We start from the raw sequence: 24,496 nt of genomic DNA, 5'->3' as shown, positions 1-24,496 counted from the left end.
CAATACTCCAAGCTGCAGCTTCATACTACTTGTCAAACATAGAGAAATTATACTGTATACTGGTTGTTGGGGTGGGATTGGCATGGGGTGTGGGGTGTGGGGGGTCCATGGGTGGCTATTGACCAATAAAATGTGGATTCCTCATGTCTTACTCATTGGTAAAAAGAAGTTTGGTCCAAATCGGATGTTGGGTACTATATTTATTGAACATTATCTGAATCCTATTAATTAAAACAGCCAGATACATTTACATTTCAACCAAAAATAATGTTTCAGGAATGCCAATTGTTTCTAACTACAGAAACAATTGATTTCAGAACAATCTGAGATGGTGGGTGTCATGGCTTGTTGAAATTACATGGAACGACTCCCCTTCTCCTCCTCGCCTCTCCCTCTCCCCTTCGTCCCTCTGTCTGTTCCTACACACCTTCTCTCATCGCCCATCTTTCTTCTTCCCCCTCTCCTATCCCCCTTCTCCCATCCTCTACCCCCCTGTCCCTCTCTCCCCCTGTTCCTCCCTGTCTCTGTGAGTGTGTGTGAGTGTGTCTGGGCCCTGCTGGATAGGCTTTGTCCTGTGAACAGTGGAGGCCGATCCTGCCCACAGGGGCTACAGCCATGAATACCTGCACTGTGAGAGTACCACTCTTTCACTTCACACCGCTTTCTCTACAGGAATGCCTAACCAGTGAGGTAAGACACACACACTCACAAACACACACAGACACACACAAATGCACGCCAGTACATATGCCACGCACACGCAACACACACACACACACCAGCAATCACACAAACACAACTACACACTTTCTCACTTTCTTTGTCTTACACACACATACACGTAAGTGCAAACACACTCAAACACTCACTCCGACCGTACACACACAACACACACTGAATGAGTCATGCCGTGATGAAAAGCAAGTGTTTTGTGTGTGAACCCCCTCACCCTGGACTCACATCCTGAGAGCCTTTCTCCTCCATCAGTCTCTGCAGAGCTTTCCCTCTAATTAACAACCATCGGCTCCAATAGCATAGGACCACTCTCCCCCACTCTCCCCTATCTCCCACAGGCCCAATCTCCCCTTGTCCCCCCTAAGTCTCAGCCCCAGCCTCTCACTGACTCTCCCCCAGATTCACAGGCCCAATCTCCCCTAGTCTAAGCCCCAGCCTCTCCCTTACTCTCCCTCAGAGCCACGGGCCCTGTGTCCCCCATTCTCCCCCACAGGCCCACTCTCCCCCAGTCTTTACCATCTCATTATCCCCCAGTCTCCAGTCCACACTCCCCAACTCTCTGTCAGCCCAGTCTCCCCCTGTCTCACCCATAACCACAGGCCTAGACTCCCCTCACATCCCCAGAACCCCTATTCTCACACCAGTCACCCCTATCCCCCAGCTCCAGCCCCCATTCCCAGGCCCCTGACTCTAGCCCCAACACATAGAAGAGCAGGCACAGGGAAGACCGGTGAGTCTGTGTGGAGTGTGAATGACTGTGGTGATTAACAACTTCTCAGGGTGTCTAATCCCCCAATTAATGATGTGCTAGACTTCAGACAAACTCAAAGGGATGTGTCCCAAATGGCAGCCTGTTCCCTATTTAGTGCACTTTTTTGACAAGGACCAATAGGGAATAGGGTAGCATTTAGGACACAGCCAAAGACTGGGCAGCCATACAGTAAAGATTTAGCTGGCCGATGGAGAGCAGAGTATTCAGCAGCCTTCAGAGGGAGAGATCTACAAAAGAAACCCTCAAAATGTTTTTTGAACTGCATGTATACAATGTGGTGGAGCTTGACAGGCTGGAATACAGCAATATAGAAACATTACATTGAAGAGAAATGAATATCTTTGTTGGATGTTAACACCACTGTGACACCTGTCCCCTGGCCAAACGAAGGCAGCAAAGAGAGGAACCTTGAGAAGAAGGAGCCAAACATAAATGGCCCAATCAGTGCTCAGAGTTGGTTGGATATACTAACATATCTCATTATTTTTTCTTTTTTTTCTTCTTCTTTCCTTCTTTTTTTTCTTCTTTTTTTTCTTTGTAAACCCAAGGTTTCTTTGGAAAGAACTTCTTACTCGAGTAAAAATTAACTACAGTCTATTTCATAAGAGGTCATTGAAAAATAAAAATATCTACTTCATCTCTATTTCCTATTTCAGGTTTAATCCAAACCTCAATCCCAAAGTAGAAGCAGGAGCCTTGAGCAGCCTCGCTACAATAGGGAGGACCAAGAGACCAGAGGTGGAAGAACAGAGTGCTCGGGTTGGGGTGTAGGGGTTGACTGTAGCCTGATGGTAGGGAGGGGCAGTTCCCCTTTCTGCTCCGTAGGCAAGCACCTGGGTCTTGAAGATGATGCGATCTTCGAAAGGAAGCCAGTGGAGTGTGCGGAGGAGCGGGGTGACATGGGAGAACTTGGGAAGGTTGAACACAAGGCACAAGCGGGGAGCCAAGCCAACAGAGCGTTGCAATAGTGTAGACGGGAGATGACAAGTGCCTGGATTAGTGCCTGCGTCGCTTCCTGTGTGAGGAAAGGTCATACTTTGCGGATGTTATAGAGCATGAACCTGCAGGAGCGAGTCCCTGCATTGATGTTTGCAAAGACTGACAGGGTGTTGTCCAAGGTCATGCCAAGGTTATTTGCACTCTAGGAGGGGGACACCATGGAGTTGTCAAATGTAATGGAGAGGTTTTGGAGCAGGCCTTCCCTGGTAGGAAGAGCCACTCTGTCTTGTCGAGGTTGAGCTTGATGTGGTGGGCCGACATCCAAGCTGAGATGTCTGTCACCTGGGTGTCAGAAGGGGGGAATTAGAAAAGTAGTTGAGTGTCATCCACACTACAAGTAGTTGAGTGTAAAGAGAAAAGAAGAGAGGGACTAGAAACTAGCCCTGAGGGACACCAGTAGTGAGAGCACATGGTGCAGACACAGATCCTCTCCACGCCAACTGGTAGGAGCGACCTGCCAGGTAGGATGCAATCCAGGAGTATGCAGAGCCTGAGAAACCCAGCCCTGAGAGGGTGGAGAGGAGGAGCTGATGGTTTAGTGTCAAAGGCAGCGGATAGATCTAGGAGGATGAGCACAGAGGAGAAAGAGTCAGCTTTGGCAGAGCAGAGAGCCTCCGTGACACAGAGGAGTGCGGTTTCAGTTGAGTGAGCCACCTAGAAGCCTGACTGGCAAAGAAAAAATATTATCAAATTGTCACATAGGTGCAGTGAAATGTGTTGTTTTACAGGGTCATCTGAGCTCCTAGAGAGTGCGGCATTCCTTTTCTTTTTCAAGTGTTTTACTCCGTTAGCCAGCACCTCGCCTAAATAGGTGTGCATTTCTTTCGCCTCTACGTTTTACAGGGTCAGCCAGAGTAGTATGCTGCCCCTGGAACAAATTAGGATTAAGTGCCTTCCTCAAGGGCACATCGACAGATTTTTCACCAAGAAGATAGTTCTGAGAGAGATAACAAGAGAGTTTGTCATACACAGCAGGCTCAAGTGTTTTGGAAAGAAATGAAAGCAGGGATACTGGTTTGTAGTTTTTGACGTCAGAGGGGTTGAGTGTTGGTTTCTTGAGGAGGGGAGTGACTGTCCATCTTGAAGTCAGAGGGGACGCAGTCAGTTGTCAGAGATGAGTTGATGAGGGAAGTGAGCAATGGGAGAAGGTCTCCAGAGACGGTATGGAGGGGAAGGGGATGGGGTCAAGTGGGCAGGTTGTCGGGCAGGCTGGACATCACTAGTTGCAGGATTTAATCTGGAGAGAGAAGGGAGAAAGAGGTCAAGGTGAAGGGTAGTTCTTTGTGAGTGGTACCAGTGGACTCAGTATGCTGAGTGAATGAGGAGCGGATGTCGTCAACCTTTTTTTCAAAGTGGTTGACAAAGTCGTCCGCAGAGAGGGAGGGGGAGGAAGTGGTGGATGATTAAGGAGGGAGGAGAAGGTGGAGAAGAGTTTTCAAGGATTTGTGGCAGTCTTGAATTTTAGAGCGATAGAAAGTGGCTTTAGCAGCAGAAGAAGAAGAGAAGTTAGAGAGGAAGGAGTGGAAGGATGATAGGTCCTCCAGAAATGTAGTTGTCCTCCATTTCCGCTCAGCTGCCCACAGCCCTTTTCTGTGAGCACGCAGTGAGTCACTCAGCCACGAAGTCGCTCAGTCACAATCTCATGCAGGCACATTCATAATCTTCCATTGTCTGTCAAATGTTATAGTTACCACCTACAGTGGGTCTTCTTAGGTAAGGTGCAACGAGGTGGAGCTGTTCACGACGTGAATAGAATCACAAATGAGCTTTTCAGATGATGAACAAGTCACACGGGGTGGAGCCATTCATAGAACTAATAAAGTCACAATGGAGCTATCCATAGTATGAACAGAGTCCCAAATCATGCAGAGCTTAACCTCTATGGGATCGGTGTCCCGTATACCGGACGGTTGAGCTAAAGTGCGGTAATGTGATTAGCATGACTGTTGTAAGTAACAGCAACATTTCCAGGACATAGACATGTCTTATATGGGCAGAAAGCTTACATTCTTGTTAATCTAACTGCACTGTCCAATTCACAGTAGATATTACAATGGAAAAATACCATGCTATTGTTAGAGGAGAGTGCACAACATTCACCTCTGAAGGTAAATAATGTACTTACATTAAGTAATCTTACTCTGATTTGTCATCCTAAGGGTCCCAGAGATAAAATGTAGCATTGTTTTGTTTGATAAAATCAATTTTTATATTCAAATGTAGGAACTGGGTTCTAAAGTTTGAACCCCTGCTGTCTCTGGCTCCACAGCCACCCCGCCCGGCCATCTAGATGTGTGAAAGTTAGTGTATAAGCTAATGATCCATCATGTATGACATTCCTTGGAGTGTGTAGACTTACATTTTGTATTACTATATCCTTTTTGTATGTTCTCTATAGTTATGTACTTGAAAACGTATCAATTGACCAATTCGGCAGACTTGATACAAAATAGTCCAGAATTGCAACGCTTCACTGGATCAATCTGAAACTTTGCACACACACTGCTGCCATCTAATGGCCAAAATCTAAATTGCGCCTAAACTGCAGTATTATATTGTGGCCTTTCTCTTGCATTTCAAAGGTATGTTTTTTTTGTTTGTATTATCTTTTACCAAATCTAAAGTGTTATATTATCCTACATTCATTTCACATTTCCACAAATTTCTAAATGTTTCTTTTCAAATTCCATACTCACAAAAAAAGAATATGCATATCCTTGCTTCAGGTCCTGATCTACTGGCAGTTAGATTTTGGTATGTAATTTTAGGCAAAAATTGAAAAAAAGGGTCTGATCCTTAAGAGGTTAACGTAATGTCCTTTGCTCTTGTTCATAAAAGGAACAGAACTATCATATGGAGTTAACTTAGTCAACTTAGTCCTTCACTTCAGCAAGCGTGATTGTATTGCACTACACACAAAAGGTGCCAAAAGAGCTCTCTTGTGAAATAAACATACAGACAACAGACAGTCATGCAGTGTGTGCAATCGAAAAACACAGAGCTCACTCTTATCAATGTTATTTCCACATGTACACACCAGACAGTATCAATCAAATTCACTTTTAACTTCTGTTGTTTACTTAATTAGTGGAGTCACACACAGAGACAAGAGACAGTACTCTTACCGTTACTTGTGAGGTGGTGCTTTACATTAAATTCATATACATTTTTGAAAATAATATGAAAGCCCCTCACCTCTTCTGCTGCTGGTCCTGGTGGTGATGTATCTATCCTGCTCGCAGCTGCAAATGTCTGGAATTATTGATTTGCTCAATGTGTGGAAAATGCTGACCCCAAGGATAAGCTTCTGTATTTAATGGTTTAATAGGCAAACAATAGACAGACATATGCGGAGACCTACATGTTCCTCTGAGAGGTGAGTAACAAGTTGCCCTATTCCAAAGACAAGACACTCATTATATGCTCATGCTTATCTCTGTTTGCTCTCTCCAGCTAGCTCCGAGTGCAAAGCCAGTCAACCATGGAGTAGACGTCTCTATCAGTTTAAAGTGCCTATAGCTGAATTACAACCATCAGCCTTAGCCCCAGGAATGTCACTTAGGGCATTAAATGCTATTTAAGTGCTATTTTATGGTGACCCCTATCCTCAGAGAGGGGTCAACCTCTGGTTGAACAGGCAGCTAGAGTTTAGTGAGAGTCAAAGGAAAAGGGAGGAGAGTAAGATCGAAGAGGCAGAGTCAGGAGACAGGAGGGAGAAGGATTTAGCAGGAGAGATGATAGGATAGAAGAGGAGAACGTTGTGAGAGAGAGAGAGAGAGAGAGAGAGAGAGAGAGAGAGAGAGAGAGAGAGAGAGAGAGAGAGAGAGAGAGAGAGAGAGAGAGAGAGAGAGAGAGAGAGAGAGAGAGAGAGAGAGAGAGAGAGAGAGAGAGAGAGAGAGAGAGAGAGAGAGAGAGAGAGAGAGAGAGAGAGAGAGAGAGAGAGAGAGAGAGAGAGAGAGAGAGAGAGAGAGACGGCATATGACCATCTGGGTAGGGGATGAGTGGGTAGGGTTGGAGGAGAGATGGAGAGAAAAATCTGATAAACGGATGGGGGTTGCAGTGAGATTAGAGGGCTAACAGCCTCTAGTAAAGATTAGGTCAAACGTATTGCCTGCCTTGTGAGTGGGAGGGGACTTGGAAAGGGTGAGGTCACAAGAGAGAAGGAGTAGAAAGAAAGAGCTGGAAAGAGGTTGAAGTCGCTCAGTACGATGAGTGGTGAGCCATCGTCGGAAATGAGCTTATCAAGGTGTAACACTCATTGAGTACCTCACAAAGGGCACCTGGTGGGTGATAGATGACAAATTACGGGACTGTTATGCACGTCGTCCGCTGTGTGTGAGACGAATGTATGCACTCACTAAAACTGTAAAGTCGCTCTGGATAATAGCGTCTGCTAAATGACTAAAATGTAAAATGTAAGGGAGTGGACAGCTGACCAACGCGCTGCTGACTACCACACACACACAAACACACACACACATAGGTGTGCACGCGCACGCGCACAAACACAGACGGAGACTTCTGGTGTGGAGAGAAGGGAGTGGACATACCAATGTGCTAACTAACATGCGCACGTGCACACACACACGTCTGAGAGTAATTAGGCAAATACTACACTGAAAAAATATACAAATGCAACATGTAAAGTATTGGTCCCATGTTTCATGAGCTGAAATAAAAGCTCCCAGAAATGTTCCATACTCACAAAAAGCTTATTTCTCTCAAATTTTGCGCACAAATTTGTATTTCATGCCTTTTAGTGTACATTTCTCCTGTGCCAAGATAATCTATCCACCCGACAGGTGTGGCATATCAAGAAGCTGATAACACAGCATGATCATTACACAGGTGCACCTAGTGCTGGGGACAAAAAAGGCCACTCTAAATTGTCACACAACACAATGCCACAGATGTCTCAAGTTTTGTGGTATCGTGCAATTGGCATGCTGGCTGCAGGAATGTCCAACAGAGCTGTTGCCAGAGAATTGAATGTTAATTTCTCTACCGGTTGGACGTACTGCCAAAGTTGTTTTAGAGAATTTGGCAGTACGTCCAACCGGCCTCACAACCGCAGACCATGTGTATGATGTCGTGTGGGCAAGCGGTTTGCTGATGTCAAAGTTGTGAACAGAGTGCCCCATGGTGGCATGGGGTTATGGTATGGGAAGGCATACGCTACGGACAACGAACACAATTTAATTTTATCGATGGCAATTTGAATGCACAGAGATACCGTGACGAGATCCTGAGGCCCATTGTCATGCCATTCTTCCACCACCATCACCTCATGTTTCAGCATGATAATTTACATTTAAGTCATTTAGCAGACGCTCTTATCCAGAGCGACTTACAGTTAGTGAATACATATATATATATTTTTGTAATTTCTATTTTTTTTTGTATATACTGGTCCCCCGTGGGAATCGAACCCACAACCCTGGCGTTGCAAACGCCATGCTCTATCAACTGAGCTACATCCCTGCCGGCCATTCCCTCCCCTACCCTGGACAACGCTAGGCCAATTGTGCGCCGCCCATGAGTCTCCCGGTTGCTGCCGGCTGCGACAGAGCCTGGATTCGAACCAGGATCTCTAGTGGCACAGCTAGCACTGCGATGCAGTGCCTTAGACCACTGCGCCACTCAGGAGTTAATGCAACGCCCCATGTCGCAAGGATCTGTACACAATTCCTAGAAGCTGAAAATGTCCCAGTTCTTCCACGGCCAGCATACTCACCAGACGTCCCCCATTGAGCACGTTTGGGAGGCTCTGGATCGATGTGTACGACAGCGTGTTCTGGTTCCCGACAATATCCAGCAACTTCACACAGCCATTTAAGAGGAGTGGGACAACATTCTACAGGCCACAATCAACAGCCTGATCAACTCTATGCGAAGGAGATGTGTCATGCTGCATGAGGCAAACGGTGGTCACACCAGATACTGACAGGTTTTCTGATCCACGCCCCTATCTTTTTTTTAAGGTATCTGTGACCAACAGATGCATACAGTTGAAGTCGGAAGATTAAATACACCTTAGCCAAATCCATTTAAACTCAGTTTTTCACAATTCCTGACATTTAATCCTAGTAAAAATTCCCTGTCTTAGGTCAGTTAGGATCACCACTTTATTTTAAGAATGTGAAATGTCAGAATAAGAGTAGAGAGAATGATTTATTTCAGCTTTTATTTCTTTCATTTTTCAGAAGTTTACATACACTCAATTAGTATCTGGTAGCATTGCCTTTAAATTGTTTAACTTGGGTCAAACGTTTCGGGTAGCCTTCCACAAGCTTCCACACAATAAGTTGGGTGAATTTTGGCCCATTCCTCCTGACAGAGCTGGTGTAACTGAATCAGGATTGTAGGCCTCCTTGCTCGCACATGCTTTTTCAGTTCTGCCAACAAATGTTATATAGGATTGAGGTCAGGGCTTTGTGATGGCCACTCCAATACCTTGACTTTGTTGTCCTTAAGCCATTTTGCCACAACTTTGGAAGTATGCTTGGGGTCATTGTCCATTTGGAAGACGCATTTGCGACCAAGCTTTAACATCCTGACTGATGTCTTGAGATGTTGCTTCAATAAATCCACATAATTTTCCTTCCTCATGATGCCATCTATTTTGTGAAGTGCACCAGTCCCTTCTGCAGCAAAGCACCCCCACAGCATGATGCTGCCACCCCCGTGCTTCACGGTTGGGATGGTGTTCTTTGGCTTGCAAGCCTTCCCCTTTTTCCTCCAAACATAACGATGGTCATTATGGCCAAACAATTCTATTTTTGTTTCATCAGACCAGAGGACATTTCTCTAAAATGTACGATCTTTGTCCCCATGTGCAGTTGCAAACTATAGTCTGCCTTTTTTATGGCGGTTTTGGAGCAGTGGCATCTTCCTTGCTGAGCGTCCTTTCAGGTTATGTCGATATAGGATTCGTTTTACTGTGGATATAGATACTTTTGTACCTGTTTCCTCCAGCATCTTCACAAGGTCCTTTGCTGTTGTTCTGGGATTGATTTGCACTTTTCACAACAAACTACGTTCATCTCTAGGAGACAGAACGCGTCTCCTTCCTGAGCGGTATGACGGCTGCGTGGTCCCATGGTGTTTATACTTGCGTACTATTGTTTGTACAGATGAACGTGGTACCTTCAGGCGTTTGGAAATTGCTCCCAAGGATGAACCAGACATGTGGAGGTCTACAATTTTTATTCTGAGGTTTTGGCTGATTTCTTTAGATTTTCCCATGATGTCAAGCAAAGAGGCACTGAGTTCGAAGGTAGGCCATGAAATATATACACAGGTACACCTCCAATTGACTCAAATGATGTCAATTAGCCTATCAGAAGCTTCCAAAGCCATGACATAATTTTCTGGAATTTTCCAAGCTGTTTAAAGACACAGTCAACTTAGTGTATGTAAACTTCTGACCCACTGGAATTGTGATACAGTGAATTATAAGTTAAATAATCTGTCTGTAAACAATTGTTGGAAAGATTACATGCACAAAGTAGATGTCCTAACCGTCTTGCCAAAACTATAGTTTGTTGCCAAGAAATTTGTGGAGTTGTTGAAAAACAAGTTTTAATGACTCCAAACTAAGTGTATGTAAACTTCCGACTTCAGCTGTATCTGTATTCCCAGTCATGTGAAATCCATAGATTAGGGTTTAATGAATGCATTTAAATTGACTGATTTCCTTATATGAACTGTAACTCAGTAAAATCAGAAATTGTTGCATGTTTCATTTATATTTTTGTTCAGAATAATAAGAACATAACAGGACTGTGTGTGTGGACAGAACTGAGTGGAGAACAAAAACAGACTAATCTATCATAGCTTCAGCACCTGAAAGCTCTCATCCAACACAGCAGCAACTCAGTAACTAAACTAAAGGATCAACTCGGGACAGGGAATCTGTTTCTATTTCCATATTTTTTCTGTCTTCAAAATATACAACAAAACATTTCCCAGAAAGTGACTTTGACATTTGACCACACACACTCAAACAAAATCTTACAACTTCTCCATTTTAGGCATTCAATTTCAAATTCCCCTTAGTCACTTATGAGTAGAGAAACAAGGAAATGGTCTGATGAGTCCTTCTCTGAAAGGGCAGATGACGAACACTGACCTCACGGCTGACCTATGACCTGTTATAGTTCCTCCATAAAGGTCAGCGGTGGAGATTTATTGACCCCCAGTGTCTATGAGGTGACTCTCTGTCTCTGAAAACAATATGCTACACAGCTAGGCTGCTGGAAACAATACATGGCACTGGGTTTGACCGGGGTGTGTCTCATAGTGAGGACGCACATCTAATCCACTTATAGAGATGATTCAGTCCACTGGAAAACTACCATATGAGGAATTCTTTGAACATTGACACTGTCTCATATTTTCTCTGTGTGTGTGCCGGGGCTGGGCAGTGTGTGTGTATGTTGAGAAGGGAGAGTGTGTGTGTGTTTGGGGTGGCAGGGAGGGTGTGGGTTTGTGTGTCCGTGTATATGTTTGTTTGTGTCACACTCCAATGCTTAAGGATGTGAAACATTGTGAGACATGTTTGATTGGGGTGGGGATGTGCCTGTCTACACACCACCGCTCTCGGATATGACAAAGGGAAAAGAGGTGTGGTGCTCTTCCCACTGCTGCCGTAGGAGTGGGTGTGGGGTGTGCGTGGAGTGGGTGTGTATGTGTGTGCGTGCGTCCTCTAGTATATGAGTCAGGCAGGGAGCAGGGTAAGGAGGGCTGTGTGTGGAGTCAGGACAGGGAGAGGATGAATGACGGGGTTCATTTACTTCCCTCTTCTCCCTGCCACCAGTGAAAGTGTTCTGAGTCATCACAGACATCAGGGCATTGGTGGTGTAACCACATCCACACACACACACACACACACACACACACACACACACACACACACACACACACACACACACACACCCTGTCTCCTGAGTCATATCCTAGAGCAGTGGGTGGGGAGGAACTGAGGACAGATGCATGTGTGTATGTGTGTGTGGAGAGGGGGGGGTCAAGACTCCACCAAGGCCAGAGGGAGTGGGGTCAGAGAGTGGGACTTATACAGGTTAAGAAAACGTTGTCACAAATCTGGGACCAGCGCCATTGCTAACTAGCATAGCTCTCCCATTGTTGCAAAGAGTTATTGGATATTAGAATCCCGTTGTCATCTTCAACCTAGGCTACGGTCCCCTCCTTATTCTAGTAATATGCCATTTAGCAGAGACTTTTATCCAAAACGACTTATAGTCAAGCGTATGTGTGCCCCCCACGGAATAAGGAGGTGAGAGGAGGTCCCTGCTCGTCATGACTTAAGGAAGAGGTGAGAGGGTGCAGTAGGTGAGAGAAAGTCCCTGCTGCTCATGGGTTAAGGAGAAGGTGATAGGGTGCAGTAGGAGGTGCAGGAGCAGAACATTCCTCCCCATGCACAGAAGTAATCACTAAAAATGTGAACTATGTGGCTGCCATCCCAGCGAGGCTTTGAACAGCGCTTAAAAGAATAATAAAGTAATATTAACAAATCGAACCCAGATGGGAAATAAAGCTCTGTCTCTCTCTCTCTCTCTCTCTCTCTCTCATTCTAGTTCTAGTTCTAGACCAAGCAAGTTATTATCTACAGAAACGTAACTTGCATCCCAAATAGCACCCTATTCCCTTTATCGCAGGGGTGTCAAACTCATTTTGCCCCGGGGGCCGCATTCGGTCTTCGACGTGGTCCAGAGGGACGCACTGAAAATTGGTTATATTTTCTCACTGGGAATGGGTTATATTTCCTCGCCATGAATAAAGTAACCCTCCCTGTATTTTCAATCAATTATTCTGCAAAAGGTGGGTAAGATGTTGTGCAAAATAAAAAAGTTTCGTAAACGGCATTGACAGTGGCTTGCGAAAGTATTCAACCCCGTTGGCATTTTTCCTATTTTGTTGCCTTACAACCTGAAACAAAAAATATATATTTTTGGGGGGGTTTGTATCATTTGATTTAAACAACATGCCTACCACTTTGAAGATGCAAAATAGTTTTTATTGTGAAACAAGCAAGAAATAATACAAAAAAACAGAAAACTTCAGCGTGCATGACTATTCACCCCCCCAAAGTCAATACCTTGTAGAGCCACCTTTTGCAGCAATTACAGCTGCATGTCTCTTGTGGTGTGTCTCTATAAGCTTGGCACATCTAGCCACTAGGATTTTTGCCCATTCTTCAAGGTAAAACTGCTCCAGCTCCTTCAAGTTGGATGGGTTCCGCTGATGTACAGCAATCTTTAAGTCATACCACAGATTCTCAATTGGATTGTGATCTGGGCTTTGACTAGGCCATTCCAAGACATTGAAATGTTTCCCCTTAAACCACTTGAGTGTTGCTTTAGCAGTATGCTTAGGGTCATTGTCCTGCTGGAAGGTGAACCTCCGTCCCAGTCTCAAATCTCTGGAAGACTGAAACAGGTTTACCTAAAGAATTTCCTTTATTTAGTGCAATCCATCATTCCTTCAATTCTGACCAGTTTCCCAGTCCCTGCCGATGAAAAACATCCCCACAGCATGATGCTGCCACCACCATGCTTCACTGTGTGGATGGTGTTCTCGGGGTGATGAGATGTTTTGGGTTTGCGCCAGACGTAGCATTTTCCTTGATGGCCAAAAAGCTCAATTTTAGTCTCATCTGATCAGAGTACCTTCTTCCATATGTTTGGGGAGTCTCCCACATGCCTTTTGGCGAACACCAAACGTGTTTGCTTATTTTTTTCTTTAAGCAATGGCTTTTTCCAGGCCACTCTTCCGTAAAGCCCAGCTCTGTGGAGTGTATGGCTTAAAGTGGTCCTATGGACAGATACTCCAATCTCCGCTGTGGAGCTTTGCAGCACCTTCAGGGTTATCTTTGGTCTCTTTGTGGCCTCTGATTAATGCCCTCCTTGCCTGGTCCGTGAGTTTTGGTGGGCGGCCCTCTCTTGGCAGGTTTGTTGTGGTGCCATATTCTTTCAATTTTTTTATAATGGATTTAATGGTGCTGCGTGGGATGTTCAAAGTTTCAGATTTTTTTTTTATAACCCAACCCTGATCTGTACTTCTCCACAACTTTGTCCCTGACCTGTTTGGAGAGCTCCTTGGTCTTAATGGTGCCGCTTGCTTGGTGGTGCCCCTTGCTTAGTGGTGTTGCAGACTCTGGGGCCTTTCAAAACAGGTGTATATATACTGAGATCATGTGACTGATCATGTGACACTTAGATTGCACACAGGTGGACTTTATTTAACTAATTATGTGACTTCTGAAGGTAATTGGTTGCACCAGATCTTATTTAGGGGCTTCATAGCAAAGGGGGTGAATACATATGCACGCACCACTTTTCCGTTATTTATTTTTTAGAATTTCTTGAAACAAGTAATTTTTTTTCATTTCACTTCACCGATTTGGACTATTTTGTGTATGTCCATTACATGAAATCCAAATAAAAATCAATTTAAATTACAGGTTGTAATGCAACAAAATAGGACAAAGGCCAAGGGGGATGAATACTTTTGCAAGGCATTGTATGTTAGTTTTTCCTCACTACGCCACTGCTTACAAGGTGTGCACCAATGGCTTTTTGGTGTAGGGTACTATCTTCATTTTCCCTGCTTGTACAGTGGGACCTACTGCAGTAATTTATTTGATTAAGCTGTCCCAGGATATTAACGCCAGTGGTATGGATGGTAAGAGCCCCTATATGTGACAGGAGCACTGTACAAATCCTCTTTATGTCTGTAGTGTTTGACCTGACACCATCACTCTTGAGAAGATGCACCAAGATCTGGAGATGGAGAACCATATCCAATTAGTCTTTTGTTTGTAAAAGGATGGGGTAATAGACCATCCAGGCTATCTGTGAGGGCTCTGTTGATATTGTGTGGGGTCAAAACCAAGTGAAGATGAGATAATTAGACTAGCGAAAAGGGGCTCCTCTGAAAATAACTCTATACAGCCACTAAAGGAGAAAAGATACCAAGTATATTACATCCAAGCTGAGAAATACACTCATACCTCCTTCAAATAACAGAGACATTGCAAAACAAATGCCGTCACACACAAACGCGTCCATTAAGGAGAAGCAACCAAGACCAGAGATTTAGCGACATACATGTTCTTGAGTGACCAGTCCTAGCTGGTGTCTGTTTATACCCAGCCTAGTGCTGTGTGGTGCGAGACGTGCATGACGGCGTGTTTCGGATTGTGACTGACTGAGCAGACACTGGAGATGACAGGACGCCTCTGGGGGTGAAGGAGGAGGGGGGATCTGTCAGATCATACAAGGTGGGGGCGGTGGTGACACACCCACCTGTCAGAACCTTGCCCGTAGCTGTTTCCCCCCACTCAATCAATAACTACAGGCAGATGAATAGTGAGATGCCAGTGGAAGCTTTGAATAGGTTAGTAGCCTACAGAGTAATATGTGACCCACCACCTGGATTCAGTCCTATGTAACTATGGGAATTCTGCTTTGAAAGTTGATAAACTTGTAACACCACTTTTGAGAAAATGGCCCGTGAATGTTTTGGTACACCTACTGGAGAGCTCTTCTTTGTCTACACCCATTCAGCATAATTCACACCCTCTTAAGCCTTAGCGCCATCCATCTCTTTAAGGATTCACCTGTGAGGCCATGTGCTAAACAGAGTGAATACGGTAGTGTAGTAAACAACCAAAATGTCAAGACTAAAAGTAGTCAAAGTAGTAGCAAAAAGTAGTAGTAAAAATACACTTTATCTAGTCCTTGGCCTATATCCTAATCTGACTTTGGTGCAGGTCATGTTGTTCTTCACATTACCGTCTCTGGTAAACACACACTATATTAAATAAAATCTAAGTTTATTTGGTACATGTACAGGATACAGAAGGTGTAAACGGTACAGTGAAATTGTTACTTGCATAGTGGGGTCTTTTGTTTAGACATGGAAACAATGAACCATAATCCCAACACATACTACCATGCCCCATGCATGAATCTTAAGGTAGTTAAAGCTAACGAACTAGGTTCAATGTTAGCTAGCTAGCTAACATTAAGCTATAACTAACAATGCAAATGGCGTTCTGAGATACGAATAATATTACTACACAGATCATACACATAACGTTAGCTAGCGAGCCAGCCAGCTAACGTTAGCTAGCTAGCTAACAGTACGCTTTAACTTACGATGAAAACGACTTTGACAAAATTAGAAACATATAATATCTGAAAATGTAGCTAGACTCTTACCCATATACATGGATGAACGCTTCTCCCTCTCTGTCATGCTTACCATGGTTGCCCTTAGTCTGAAGATGTAATCTTATACAACAGCCTTCTGTGTACTCTTTTCGACTCTCCACATTTGGCAATAATCTCTCTGCTTCCACCGGGCATTCCACTGATTGAAAAACTTGGTCAACTTCTTCCGTGACAACAACACTGTTGATCACCATTTCTTCACTCATCACTGTCATCAGAAGACTCTACAATGTCTGGTTCAATGAACATGTTTTTACCTAAATCAGGGATTTCCTCATTGTCTGATTCATTTTCAGAGTCAGTGAGAGTCAGCATGGCACGATCGTCCTCCAGAAAGCAGTCCATCACAACTCTTTACTACTGATCTTTGTCAATAGCGCTATTAACTTCAGGGCAGCAATGCAAGAGTTCTTCATGATATCTTTAAAAAAAAGCAGTGATAGAAGGGATTATCCACACATACTGAGCAGTTCATGTTATAGACAGAAGCATGCTACATGGCAGACCAATCCAAACTCATCTCTCGGCATGTCCAGCCCATACATTATCTCAGCCAATCATGGCAAGCGTGAAGGTTCCTGTATTTTTCAGTTGCTAAACCAACTAGGCTCGTAATTTAACAATTGTATTTGCATTTACAGATGACATAAAACTTAGTTATTAAGGTACATTAAAGTTCACGTTCCAGAAGGCATTTCTACAAAAAAACGCATTTTGATAAAACATTTCAAATGTCTCTCCTGTGAAGTAGTGACGTGCTTCTTGAAACGGGGCACATATGAGAAGAATGCAATTGCTCAATGTATGTAGATAAACTAAACTAAGTGTTTTGATTACTTTCAAATGTAGTAGCAGCTCCATGTAGAATAAACAACATTTTACAATGCCTTCAGAAAGTATTTATACCCCTTGAATTATTCCACATTTGTTGTGTTACAGACTGAATTCAAATTTGATTAAATAGATTTTTGTTGTCACATAATACCCCATAATGACAAAGTGAAAACATGTTTTTAGAAATGTTTGCACATTTATTGAAAATTAAATACAGAAATATCTCATTTACACCCCTGAGTCAATACATCTTAGAATCACCTTTGACAGTGATTACAGCTGTGAGTCTTTCTGGGTAAGTCTCTAAGAGCTTTGTACACCTGGATTGTACAATATTTGCACATTGTTCTATTTTTACGATATAGCCCATTTTGACTTCGTGGCTGTGGCAACTAGTGGAAACCCTAATTATAAGCTTTACAGATGTAGACTGACTGTAGCTCCAGATTGGAATAGATTAGTTCTGCCCTAGATAATACAGAATGCACTTGTATGAGCTACGAACTAACTTGCAAATCTGACTTGTAGGCTAACTTTAGCTAGCTAGCTAACTAGCTAATGGTAGCTAGCCTGTAGTTAGCTAGCTAGCCTTACTCGCTAGCCTTATCAAATTATAACATTACATAACTAATATATAGACAATACACAATAAACTTGTATGAGCTACAACCTAGCTAAGTTGTAATGAGGTAGCTATAACTAGCTAGCTATGCTAACGTTAGCTAACCTGCCTCGCTACCTAACATTAGCAAGCCTGCCTTGCTAGCTAACGTCATAGCTAGCCTGCCTCGTTTATCAAAAGATAGCTAGCTACCTACATAACCAGCAATAAAGTTATCTAAAAATTCCAGAAAATGATGTCATCGCTTTAGAAGCTTCTTAGGCTAATTGACATCATTTGAGTCAATTGGAGGTGTACCTGTGGATTTTTTTCAAGGCCTACCTTCAAACTCAGTGCCTCTTTGCTTGACATCATGGGAAAATCTAAAGAAATCAGCCAAAACCTCAGAAAAGAACATTGTAGACCTCCACATGTCTGGTTCATCCTTGGGAGCAATTTCCAAACGCCTGAAGGTACCACGTTCATCTGTACAAACAATAGTACGCAAGTATAAACACCATGGGACCACGCAGCCGTCATACCGCTCAGGAAGGAGACGCGTTCTGTCTCCTAGAGATGAACATACTTTGGTGCAAAAAGGGCAAATCAATCCCAGAACAATAGCAAAGGACCTTGTGAAGATGCTGGAGGAAACAGGTACAAAAGTATCTATATCCACAGTAAAACAAGCCCTATATCGACATAACCTGAAAGGCCGCTCAGCAAGGAAGAAGCCACTGCTCCAAAACCGCCATAAAAAAGCCAGACTACGGTTTGCAACTGCACATGGGGACTAAGATCGTACTTTTTGGAGAAATGTACTCTGGTCTGATGAAACAAAAATAGAACTGTTTGGCCATAATGACCATCGTTATGTTTGGAGGAAAAATGGGATAGCTTGTAAGCCGAAGAACACCATCCCAACCGAGAAGCACGGGGGTGGCAGCATCATGCTGTGGGGGTGCTTTGCTGCAGGAGGGACTGGTGCACTTCACAAAATAGATGGCATCATGAGGAAGGAAAATTATGTGGATATATTGAAGCAACTGTCGTATATGATGAATGGTGGCAATTATTGCTATCAACAAAGAGTCCGCTATGCTGCATCGTGTTAGAGGCTTTTATTAAAATCACGAGATTTACAGCATAGGTACAGACCCGCGGTGTCCGGAGAACGGCTCCTCAGATTGCCATGGCCGTTCTGACGTCTCATCGTTTAACCCCTATTTATAAACAATGCAAAAAGAGGGGTGACTCCCTCTTCTGGCCAATCACCAGTCTCCCCTGGGGCATCACCCTCCAAACGCTACATTTGAACTAAGATCATAAAACAACATTCTTTGTTCCTCCAAAACATTTAACAAAGGCATAATCTTCAGATACGATACAACATCTCAAGACATCAGTCAGGATGTTAAAGCTTGGTCGCAAATGGTTCTTCCAAATGGACAATGACCCCAAGCATTCTTCCAAAGTTGAGGCAAAATGGCTTAAGGACAACAAAGTAAAGGGATTGGAGTGGCCATCACAAAGCCCTGACCTCAATCCTATAGAATATTTGTGGGCAGAACTGAAAAAGCATGTGCGATCAAGGAGGCCTACAAACCTGACTCAGTTACACCAGCTCTGTCAGGAGGAATGGGCCAAAATTCACCGAACTTATTGTGGGAAGCTTGTGGAAGGCTACGCGAAACGTTTGACCCAAGTTAAACAATTTAAAGGCAATGCTACCAAATACTAATTGAGTGTATGTAAACTTCTGACCCACAGGGAATGTGATGAAAGAAATAAAAGCTGAAATAAATCATTCTCTCTACTATTATTCTGACATTTCACATTCTTAAAATAAAGTGGTGATCCTAACTGACCTGAGACAGGGAATATTTACTAGGATTAAATGTCCGGAATTGTGAAAAACTGAGTTTAAATGAATTTGGCTAAGGTGTATGTAAACTTCCGACTTCAACTGTATAAAGTTTGTATGTGAAAACTATTTCTAAGATGCTTACTTTAACTTTTTCCGAACTCACTTCACGCACGCATAAGAATAGAGGGAGACTTGCACTGCTGGTTCTGGCACATACAACTACACCACTGCAGTTGATGTAGCCTACGTCGGCTGATTTAGCCTCGTAAGCTAATTGCAGAATGTGACAACAGAATGAAGCAAATCGTACAATCTGGCCAGTTTGATATCAAGATTTTAGTTTGGTAACATCGCACAGTGTGAGACGTAGTAATCGTAGAAGACTGAATCCGACCTACAGTGCGGGAGGCCTTAAGTCAAAATAATTTGTTCCCTCCAGGATGTGGATGGATCAAGGTGCATTGTCATAGGTCGATATTAAACAGGGGTGCACTGTGAAAAGCAGGGGCGCAACTTTGGTTTTAGAAGTGGGGGGGGGGGCATTATTCTAAATGTTTTATTCAGTCGGATAAACACTCCAAACTGCTTACCGGACCGCTTGGAGGCGTTCGCATGGTCCTAAAGCACACCTTTGCCTATTTTGTATCTCATGCCAATGATAAAACTGTGGGGGATAAAAATGCAATTTCAGAATGTGGGTGGGACATGTCCCCCCCCGTCCCCAGTGATAGTTGCACCCCTTGTGAAAAGTGTATGTTAAATCGGGCAACGGTCAAGGCACTGGGCTGGGCTGGAATGAAAAGGAGTCGAGAACGTTTAATCAGCCTGTGTCCAGACTCTCAATAAAGGACTTAATGAAAGTCTGTCTGGAATTAAATCACTGGAACAAGCACAATTTAGTTTTCCCTGTGTGTTGTGTTGATATATCAGATGGTGTAATAGAAAACCTTTGGGGAATACAGTATATGATTTCTACATGAGTGTCATTCAGTTTCAGTACATGTACATTTTTTCTGTGAGCTGTTTATGGACTTACAAAAAAACAAATACTGTACCTGTGAACCGCCCTTAAATAGATTCAAACAATGCAATCATCCTAATAATTTCATCGACAGATTCTACCTGAGTTTCTCCCGCTCCCTGAACTCCCTCTGTCTGTATCTGATAAGTTATTTCTCTATCGTTCTATCATTCTCTCTCTCCCTCTTTCCCTCTCTCTGTTTGTTAGTGCCGCTGCGTTCCTTGCTGCAGTGCAGTCTGATTGGCTGAATGCCTGTCTCGAACCATTCGAACACTGGCTGGCTGAGAGGTGCTATTGGCTGCTGCTGTCCCCCCTGGTTGGGTTGGGGTGGTCTGGTCTGGCGGGAGGGCGGGTGGGTGGTTCAGCGGGAGGGCAGGCTGGTGGTTGAGGTGGGGCTGTGCCCCTTTGTTCGTGCCCAGGCAGTGGAGGGCACTCTGGGCTGCCGGGGTAAGAGAGCTCCAAGCAATAGGGAAGGACATGCCCAACCGTTGCTCTGGCTCTGGCTCAGACCCTTCCAGTACCAGATAGACGAATCACAAAGTAATAGGATCATCACTAACATCAATCTAGGTCTGACATAGCCAGGAGGAGGGGGAAGGGGAGGAGGATGAGGAGGAGGAGGAGGAGGAGGAGGAGGAGAGGGGTACTATGATTTGGCTGAGTCATGATCTTTCTCACTACATCTTCACTTTCTCAAACCTTCTCAGCCGACATACTCTATCTAAGTCTTGTGCATCTTTTTGAGACACATTCTTTCCATATATCAATTTGAGGCTCTGTTCATTCTTCAGAAGGTATGTGTCACTGGTGCTGTGGTCCATCATCTGTGGTGTACACACACACAGATTTATGATGCTGCAGTGTGGCCTTTATGGAATTCAAGGACCTCAGCCACCCGAGCCGCGGCCTGTTCACGCTGCTACTGTCTAGAAGGCGGAGAAAGTACAGGTGCATCAAAGCTGGGACCGAGAAACTGATGAACAGCTTCTATCCCCAGGCCATCAGACTGTTAATCAGTCATCACTAGCCGGCCTCCGCCCAGTAAAATGCTCTGAGCCTTAGTCACTGTTACTAGCCGGTACTCTACCCTGCACCTTAGAGACTGCTGCCCTAGAATCATTGAACACTGGTCACATTAATAATGTTTACATACTGTTTTTCCCACTTTATAGTACATACTATATTTTAGTCATGGCTCATCCTATATAACTACTGCTGTACAAACCTTTTCTATTCATGTACTGTTCATACCGTCTATACACACCATTATATACTGTATACAGTACCAGTCAAAAGTTTGGACAAACCTACTAATTCAAGGGTTTTTCTTTATTTTTACTATTTTCTACATTGTAGAATAATAGTGAAGACATCAAAACTATGAAATAACACATATGGAATCATGTAGTAACCAAAAAAAGTGTTTAAAAAAATCAAAATATATTTTATATTTGAGATTCTTCAAAGTAGCCACCCTTTGCCTTGATGACAGCTTTGCACTCTCTTGGCATTCTCTCAAACAGCTTCATGAGGTAGTCACCTGGAATGCATTTCAATTAACAGGTGTGCTTTGTTAAAAGTTAATTTGTGGAATTTCTTTCATTCTTAATGCGTTTGAGCCAATCTGTTGTGTTTTGACAAGGTAGTGTTGGTATACAGAAGATAGCCCTATTTGGTAAAAGACCAAGTCCATATGATGGCAAGAAAAGCTAATATAAACAAAGAAAAACAACAGTCCATCATTACTTGAAGACATGAAGGTCAGTCAATACGGACAATTTCAAGAACTTTGAAAGTTTCTTCAAGTGCAGTCGCAAAAACCATCAAGCACTATGATGAAACTGGCTCTCATGAGGACTGCGACAGGAATGGAAGACCCAGAGTAAACTCTGCTGCAGAGGATAAGTTCATTAGAGTTACCAGCCTCAGAAATAGGCAATTAACTGCACCTCAGATTGCAGTCCAAATAAATGCTTCACAGAGTTCAAGTAACAGACACATCTCAACATCAACTGTTCAGAGGAGAATGCGTGAATCAGGCCTTCAAGGTCGAATTGCTGCAAAGAAACCACTATTAAAGGACACCAATAATAAGAAGAGACTTGCTTGGGCCAAGAAACACAAGCAATGGACATTAGACCGGTGGAAATACATTTATATTTATATTCCGGACTCTGACATTGCTCACTCTGATATTGCTCATTCTGATATTTCTTATTTTTTTACTTTTTGGATTATGTGTGTATTGTTTTTTGTATTGCTAGGTATTACTGCACTGTTGGAGCTAGAAACACAAGCATTTTGCACCTGTGATATAATCTGCCAATCTGTGTACGTGACCAATAAACTTTGATTTGATTTGATTTTATGTGGTTAGGTGAATCAGAGCTCTGACTGAAGAGGGCTGGCATGCGGCTGATTCCGAGAACATGTGTGTGTGCGTGTGTGTGTTTGTGTTGGTGTGTGTGTGTGTTTGTGTTTGTGTCGGTGTGTGTGTGTGCGCGAGCGTATGTGTGCCATAAAACCGCTCCAAACGGCTTTTTGTTATTTTACAATTTCCTCCCTCACTCACATCTCGGGGCGTTCAAGATTCTGCTGCATCATGTGTTGAGTAGGGAGGGGATGGGAGGATGGGGAGGGGGGTGTAGAACCTGATGGGATATTTTTTAACAGCTGCTGCTAGTGCTGAATGCAGCCCAGTGGATCACTGCTGCAGAAGATGGGCGTGTGACTGACACCTGCAGACCAGGCCTGGTAGTGAATCTGAGTTGATTACATTACACAGCCCATAAGGAATAACAGAGTGAGAACACTTACCATAAAGACCATTGACGATAGACTATCTCCATTTCCTCATTAAGACAAAGATTGACTCAGCCACCTGCAGAGCACAAAACAAAGAGGGGAAGTCAGAGGTCAGAGGAGGTCAAATACTAGGTGTTGTATGAGTAGATTAGATAGTACTTTGTCTGTTTTCACAGATATGTGTATTACGTGCAAGAATTGCACTGCAGTAAAAGATATCCACAACAAAAAGAGAGTCATGATATAGACATACCATCAGACATACAAATTCATTTAAAACAAAATGACCACTTAATGACCCCCCTTAAAATAATATGTATTACACATCCCCTTGATCATCATTACACTTAATGAACATTACATATAATATGATATTTCACATCCCTGTAATCTCAATGTCCACGATTCCTGTACATTGTTACTTCAGACAGTAGAGACTTCCAATATATCTAGTGTTGAAGTGGGTGCTACAGGGGGGTGCAGAGGTGAGTCTAGACCCCCATATGAAGAACAATGTCCACTCTAAATTCCAAGCATCTGCCTCTAACCCTAGGAAGCTCTTTGCCACCTTCTCCTCCCTGCTGAATCCTCCTCCCCCTCCCCCCCCCCTCTCCTCCCTCTCTGTGGATGACTTCGTCAACCATTTTGAAAAGAAGGTTGACGACATCCGATCCTCGTTTGTTAAGTCAAATGACACTGCTGGTCCTGCTCACACTGCCCTACCCTATCCTTTGACTTCTTTCTCCCCTCTCTCTCCAGATGAAATCTTGCGACTTGTGACGGCCGGCCGCCCAACAACCTGCCCGCTTGACCCTATCCCCTCCTCTCTTCTCCAGACCATTTCCGAGAGACCTTCTCCCTTACCTCACCTCGCTCATCAACTCATCCTTGACCGCTGGCTATGTCCCTTCCGTCTTCAAGAGAGCGAGAGTTGCACCCCTTCTCAAAAAACCTACACTCGATCCCTCCGATGTCAACAACTACAGACCACTATCCCTTATTTATTTTCTCTCCAAAACTCTTGAGCGTGCCGTCTATAGCCAACTCTCCTGCTATCTCTCTCAGAATTACCTTCTTGATCCAAACCAGTCAGGTTTCAAGACTGGTCATTCAACTGAGACTGCTCTTCTCTGTGTCACGGAGGTTCTCCGCAATGCTAAAGCTAACTCTCTCTCCTCTGCTCTTGTCCTTCTAGACCTGTCTGCTGCCTTTGATACTGTGAACCATCAGATCCTCCTCGCCACCCTCTCCGAGTTGGGCATCTCCGGCGCGGCTCACTCTTGGATTGCATCCTACCTGACAGGTCGCTCCTACCAAGTGGCGTGGCGAGAATCTGTCTCCGCACCATGTGCTCTCACTACTGGTGTCCCCCAGGGCTCAGTTCTAGGCCCTCTCCTATTCTCGCTATACACCAAGTCACTTGGCTCTGTCATATCCTCACATGGCCTCTCCTATCATTGCTACGCAGACGACACACAACTAATCTTCTCCTTTCCCCCTTCTGATAACCAGGTGGCGAATCGCATCTCTGCATGTCTGGCAGACATATCAGTGTGGATGACGGATCACCACCTCAAGCTGAACCTCGGCAAGACGGAGCTGTTCT

At 43.9% G+C, this 24,496-nt stretch overlaps 1 long non-coding RNA gene across 2 annotated transcripts in view; it reads right to left on the bottom strand.

Annotated features, from left to right (window-relative positions):
• Positions 1–24,496, bottom strand: part of LOC121579699 — a 148,737-nt gene that overhangs the window by 73,506 nt on the left and 50,735 nt on the right. For both annotated transcript variants that reach the window (XR_006002940.1, XR_006002941.1), the window contains exon 2: positions 22,903–22,966. This is a non-coding gene — a long non-coding RNA (uncharacterized LOC121579699). The remainder of the gene's footprint in view (positions 1–22,902; positions 22,967–24,496) is intronic.

Source organism: Coregonus clupeaformis, chromosome 13, assembly GCF_020615455.1.
Source record: "Coregonus clupeaformis isolate EN_2021a chromosome 13, ASM2061545v1, whole genome shotgun sequence".
NCBI classification, from domain to species: domain Eukaryota; kingdom Metazoa; phylum Chordata; class Actinopteri; order Salmoniformes; family Salmonidae; genus Coregonus; species Coregonus clupeaformis.
This window is presented reverse-complemented; position numbering and strand designations above follow the sequence as displayed.